The sequence below is a fragment of the Podarcis erhardii genome (assembly GCF_964252035.2).
Source record: "Podarcis erhardii genome assembly, chromosome: 1".
NCBI classification, from domain to species: Eukaryota; Metazoa; Chordata; class Lepidosauria; order Squamata; family Lacertidae; genus Podarcis; species Podarcis erhardii.
The window spans coordinates 52,373,247-52,380,063 of record NC_138497.1 but is presented as its reverse complement, the minus strand read 5'-3'; the positions used below and the strand labels follow the sequence as shown (position 1 = coordinate 52,380,063).

At 43.1% G+C, this 6,817-nt stretch overlaps 1 long non-coding RNA gene across 1 annotated transcript; it reads left to right on the top strand.

Annotated features, from left to right (window-relative positions):
- Positions 1-1,504: 1,504 nt before the first annotated feature.
- LOC309327663 lies at positions 1,505-6,191 on the top strand. The gene is made up of 3 exons (XR_014150616.1): positions 1,505-1,715; positions 1,935-1,988; positions 5,250-6,191. It is a non-coding gene; the product is annotated as an uncharacterized lncRNA (long non-coding RNA).
- The last annotated feature ends 626 nt before the right edge of the window (positions 6,192-6,817 follow it).

The window sequence follows — 6,817 nt, the reverse complement described above, 5'->3', positions numbered from 1 at the left end:
TCCTGATTTAAGCAGGCCTGAGCGTCAGCTTTGAGGGTGGCAATGTTTCTGTCAGTGCCTGGCTGGGTCAGAATGTGCTTGTTGAAATGCAGAGAACATCCCTCACACACGCCTCTGGCTACTTCTACCTACCAGCCAGGAGAGGCCCATCCATGTGTTTCTTTTCTTTAGCAATGGAGCGCACTCATTTAAGATGGAGCCCACACTAAGAGGCAGGTGTTGGGTATGAACAGCTAAGGTTATTGCCTTGGCTGGTCCACCAGGTTCCATCTTACACATTTCAGCCTCACAGTCAGCCTCTTGGGGGGAATTTCTGCTCTTTCTCTCTCAGATGCTAAATTTGAACTCTTAAAAGGTGATCCTTCCTGTCTCCCTGCTGCCTCTGTCTGCCTCTCTTCTCTGTCTCTCGCTTCCTGACACGCTCAGCTCATGGGAGCATGAAGCACGTGCTCACCATTAGATTTTAACACGTTTGTAACAAGCTCCGGGTATGTTAGCTGCTCCAGTTTATTTTTGAGGCAGCTTGTCTCCCAGGCACACAAGAGATGACAGCCCTGCTTGGTGGAAGAAGTGCAGCCTGTCGGGTTGTGTGCTGAGGCAGAGCCTCATGTCTCTTCCAATCTCACTGTGGGGCGCAACAGGACTTGGGAACAAGAGCAGCTCTATGAGCTGTCCGGAGGGAAGCCCTGAGATTCCCTTTGGTGTCCCATTTGGCAGCACTGTGGAGGGCAGGTCAGTTGGTGGCAGCTGCCCACTTTTGCCCTTAGACTTGCATTTGGAGGGGGGAGCTTGGAGGTGAGAGCAGGGCAGCTGGAGAAAGAACAACTGGCTTCCTGAGGGCCTGAGAGTATCTGGGAAAGAGAGGAAACAACAGCACTGTGAATGGCCATATGTAGATTTCCTACAGGTCACAAAGAAATCTCTGCTCCTTGAAGAAAATGACAGCTAACCTCTTCTCAGAGCTGAGCCCTCAAGACCCACCATGGTTCAATGCAGTTAAGCTCTCCAAACTGCCTTATCTATGTTGGGATGTGAATAGATGCTAGGAGAGGATATATTTGTTAGATGTTATCCTTCCTTCCTCACGTTTGTGAGTTCAGCAGAGTGCCATCCCTTTGCAGTTTAAAAGGGAACCTTAGTTAGCCTAGTTTTGGCCTTTTAGTTTAAACAATCCAAGCTGCTTTAAGGCAGACTGGATTTTCCTGCTATAACAGTTAAACAAACCGTCTTGTAAAAAGTAAAGATAGCATTTACTTGTTGAATTGTGACACATACAGCAGCTTTGCTCAGCCAGGCTTAAAATGGTAATTCAGTTATTAATTCATTAATATATATGCTAATTAAAAATTACTAACTTACACATACTGAGGTAGATTTGTCTTTTAAAAATAAACAACATGGAAGGCAAACAACATGACTTGCCAGGTGGCAACACTAGAAGCTGCTGGCAATTTGCATCCGGAGATTCATATGATTCGTTACTGTTGTATTTGTATCAAAATATTCTCATTTGTAAAACTGTCTTCAGGTGTCAAAAAATAGCTTACATTTTGACAAATAATGAGCTTTTTCTCACTCACCTCCTTCTTTCTATTTCTCTAGCTTTTCCAAACTCGTCTGAGAAACCATAAATAAAAAGGTATTAAAATAATGAAAGTTAGGTTGGAAGTTCTCAGGGGTCACATACACCAGCCAACTGAACTCTCAACTGGGAGGTTTGTCATTAGGACTAATTATATTTCCCAGGTGGTGACCTCCCTGGTTGTTGAGTTGGGCACCCCTGGTTCCCCCTCTCCAGGGGTGAGGGAGGCGGTGTTGGCAGCATGGGGACCAGCCAGGCAGCGCTGTTGGTGCTGGTGGTCCTCAGGAGCTCTCACTGGAAGTCCCTCTTCTGGATAATCTTCTGAGGGGTTTTGTTTTGTTTTATCCCCCAGGACCTGGACCATACCAGAAGTGATGAGACTTGTCTTCCCTTAGAACTCCTGAATGTAAGTACTGCACAGGAAGACACCTCTGAAAATAGGATCCTGGATAAACAAGAGCAAGGATGTGAGAGATTGGGTTTACTGAACAAATATTTGGGGGCAAGGTTGTTTCAAACAGTCTCATGGGCTTCCTCATTAAATAGACTCCACAGTGAAGATCAAGGGGTCAGGGAGCTTGTAGCTGCAACAGAAATTGGATTGTGTGGAGCCAAATTGACTGAAGATAATCTTCTGCCTAGAGGCTGTCACCCTGGGCCAGGTCAATGTGCTTGTTAAAATCCAACTGCCATCAGAGGACATCCCTCACTACAATCCTGGTAGCTAGGATGTTCTTGTCTACAGACAGAAAGGGGAATGTGCAAGAGATGGAGGATGAATGAAGCTGAAATGATGGTGTTGAAATCAATAAGGTGCAGTGATTATCCCTTATAGTGCCATGCCAGGAAGATCTCAGTTGTCCTAATAGGTATTCACTCTGACACAGCCCAGCCCTTTCCCCAGACCAGCAAATTGGCCACAATCTTCTCCTCTTGAGATGGTGAATAAAATGCGTCCCTCCCTAACATAACCATTCACCCACATGTCTGCTTGCTGCTAGGCACCTAGAGGCAGAGAGAAATGGGTTGGATGCTGCCACCACTTCGGAGAGCTGTAAAATAAAATGCTCTTCTGGACATTTGCTGGTGACAAGTTTTATAGGAGTTCTGTGAGCTTATGTTTTAAATCTGCAGTCTTAGGTCACTTCCAGACTATGAGTATTTTGTAGGAGCGACTCAAGCACATGCTGGGCATTTAGGTGTGCAAAACTAAAATAGATTAAGGTAATCTGTTGCCTTGGCACAACAAAAACACTTTTTTTCTGGTTACAGATAGGTAGCCGTGTTGGTCTGTCATGGTCAAAACAAAATAAAAAAATTCCTTCCAGTAGCACCTTAAAGACCAACTGAGTTAGTTCTAGGTATGAGCTTTCGTGTGCATGCACACTTCTTCAGATACACTGAAACAGAAGTCACCGGACCTTTCTATATAGTGAGAAGGTGGGGAGGGGTATTACTCAGAAGGGTGGTGGGAATGGGTGATTGGCAGATAGCTGCGATGAGCCTGTTGACGACTCTTAACGACTGCAATAGGTCTAACAGGAAAAAGCAAGGGGTGAGAAGGTGAAAAATGGCTTTGTCATGTATAATGAGATAAGAATCCAGTGTCTTTATTCAAACCAGGTCTCTCCATAGTTTTAAGTTTGGTGATAAGTTGCAATTCAGCAGCTTCTCTTTCCAGTCTATTTCTGAAATTCCTTTGTAATAGAACAGCTACTTTGAGATCTTGTATAGAATGTCCTGGGAGATTGAAGTGTTCTCCTACTGGTTTTTCTGTCTTGTGGTTCCTGATGTCGGATTTATGTCCATTTATTCTTTGGCGTAAGGTCTGGCTTGTTTGTCCAATATAGAGAGCTGAAGGACACTGTTGGCATTTTATGGCATACACAATGTTAGACGATGAGCAATTAAATAGTCCCGAGATGGTATGTGTGATGTTGTTGGGGCCAGTAATGGTGTTGTCCGGGTGTATGTGGCAGCAAAGTTGGCATCTGGGTTTATTGCAGGCTCTGGTGCCAGTGTCCGTGTTAAGTCTGGTTATAGTATTATTGTGGGTTAGGAGTTGTTTAAGATTGGGGGGCTGTCTGGAGGCAATGAAAGGTCTTCCTCCCAGAGCTTGAGAAAGAGAACTGTCGTTGTCCAGGAGAGGTTGTAGATCTCTGATGATGCGTTGTACTGTTTTAACTTGGGAGCTGTATGTGATGACTAGAGGTGTTCTGTTATTTTCTTTTTTGGGTCTGTCTTGCAGCAAGTTCTCTCTGGGTATCAGTCTGGACAACAGATCAACAGAGCCAGACTGATACCCAGAGAGAACTTGCTGCAAGACAGACCCAAAAAAGAAAATAACAGAACACCTCTAGTCATCACATACAGCTCCCAAGTTAAAACAGTACAACGCATCATCAGAGATCTACAACCTCTCCTGGACAACGACAGTTCTCTTTCTCAAGCTCTGGGAGGAAGACCTTTCATTGCCTCCAGACAGCCCCCCAATCTTAAACAACTCCTAACCCACAATAATACTATAACCAGACTTAACACGGACACTGGCACCAGAGCCTGCAATAAACCCAGATGCCAACTTTGCTGCCACATACACCCGGACAACACCATTACTGGCCCCAACAACATCACACATACCATCTCGGGACTATTTAATTGCTCATCGTCTAACATTGTGTATGCCATAAAATGCCAACAGTGTCCTTCAGCTCTCTATATTGGACAAACAAGCCAGACCTTACGCCAAAGAATAAATGGACATAAATCCGACATCAGGAACCACAAGACAGAAAAACCAGTAGGAGAACACTTCAATCTCCCAGGACATTCTATACAAGATCTCAAAGTAGCTGTTCTATTACAAAGGAATTTCAGAAATAGACTGGAAAGAGAAGCTGCTGAATTGCAACTTATCACCAAACTTAAAACTATGGAGAGACCTGGTTTGAATAAAGACATTGGATTCTTATCTCATTATACATGACAAAGCCATTTTTCACCTTCTCACCCCTTGCTTTTTCCTGTTAGACCTATTGCAGTCGTTAAGAGTCGTCAACAGGCTCATCGCAGCTATCTGCCAATCACCCATTCCCACCACCCTTCTGAGTAATACCCCTCCCCACCTTCTCACTATATAGAAAGGTCCGGTGACTTCTGTTTCAGTGTATCTGAAGAAGTGTGCATGCACACGAAAGCTCATACCTAGAACTAACTCAGTTGGTCTTTAAGGTGCTACTGGAAGGAACTTTTTTTTCTCTCTTTTTTTGAAGCTGGACTTTTTGCTGTTAGGAAAGTGGCAGGGAAATGCTATGAAAAAAGTGTGGGTAGGACAAATGATTAACAGGAATGCATATAACCATTACACAACCAAATCAAGATGAATTCAGGGTGGATGCCCATGGTTGTACCATCAGAATGCATGCTCAGTAACGACTGGACATAGTCTAACCTCTACATGGATTTTGTGCAAGGAAATAAGAATGAATGCTTAATGAATATGTCATCTGGAGGAGCCCTTATTTTATCTTGTTGTTATGTTTTAATTGTTTTGATGCTTTTATTGTACAAATGCTTTTTTAAAATGAAGGGCTGGATAGAAATGCATTTAATGAATAAATAAAATGTGGTTTCTCCCAGACACTTCATTGACTTCTTCTCCCCATAGGCCTACTTCATTCACCACAGTCTTCTGAGTGCAGGGGAAGAGAGAGAGAATCTGCTCAGTGAATTTAGGAAGATTATCCCATCAATATTTTCATCATAATTGTTGAGGGGTGGGGGACAAAGAGCAAAAGGAGCCAGGAGACATTCTAAATGGGGCAGAGTCTTAATCCCAAATGGGACTGCCGTCACCTTTCTCTTGGCACCATTAGAGTGATGAGCTCCCCAGTGTGACTTATCAATCCTTCCGTGTTAATAGACTCCTCGTCAGTTCAGCACCTCTGTGAACTTCCTCCTGCTCATTGCCTTCCCTGCCGTGCCAACAAGTGCAATAAACCCAATGTAATAGCATCTCGGGCCATACACTTTATATCACACCTAATCAAATCATTCGCTTGGTTTCCCCACTCTGTCTTTCATTCCCGTTTGCTGACAGAAAATGTGTGAAACTGTTTCACACAGTAGCTTCTGTGACCCCAGCTTAGCACTGTGTAGCCTTGGGATCCAGCTGGATTCTAACCTAAGATTCTCCTTCTCGAAACGACACCCTAGAACAAGACACAACTTGGTGTGAGACATCATAAATCTTATTTTCTCAGCGCACGCACCCCGAGGCCCGTCTGTGTCACAAGGATGCAGGCAAAGGCGATGAATGTGTGTTTCATTTTGAAAGAACAGATTTGGCAAAACTGGAAGCAATGGAAGCTCCCCCCAAACCCCCGCTAGGCCTAACTGCATCAACAAGAAAGGAGCAGTTTTCATCAGAAAGGTGGGGTGGGGGCAGAGTAGACTTCCCAGTGAAAATTGCACCCAGAAGTAAATGTTTAAAACATCCCTTGCTGCTAGCCACCCCATTCATGTTACATGAATAGTTTGACCACAAATATGCACATTGATAACTATTACTATTTTTAACATGGTTTATCATTTGCCTTTCCACCAGGAAAAAAAAACATTTCATTTTTTTTCATGCATAATTTTTATTGGTTTACATAAATCAAAATACAAAACAAACTATAATATTCCACTTAATGTTTCACAAATTTTTTTTTTTAAGTGACTTCCTTCAACCTTTCCACAAATCATCCGTACTAATAAAAACAAATAATTCCGCATTTCTTGTTTTGTAGTGCCATTAATCATTCTAGTTCACCTGTTTTTCTTTAGACAGTACCCTTTGCTTCTTACAGAGCTCCCTTAAAGCCCACTAACGTTATCTGTCCATCGCTTAAGTTTTCCAGATATTTCGTAAAACTTTCCCAATCTTTTACAAACCTCTGGTCTTTTATATATCTAATTTTCCCTGTCATCTTATCCATCTCCACATAGTCTAGTAATTTTGATCTCCAATCCTCAATTGTCGGCAGACCCTCTAATTTCCAGTTTTTAGCTAATAAAACCCTTGCTGCCGTTGTTGCGTACTGAAACAGCTTGTAGTCTTTCCTTTTTATCTCCCTTCCTACCAATCCCAGCAGGAATGCCTCAGGTTTTTTAACAAAAGTATAACTTAAGATTTTCTTCATTTCATTATACACACTCTCCCAAAACCCTTTAACCTTTTGGCATTCCCAC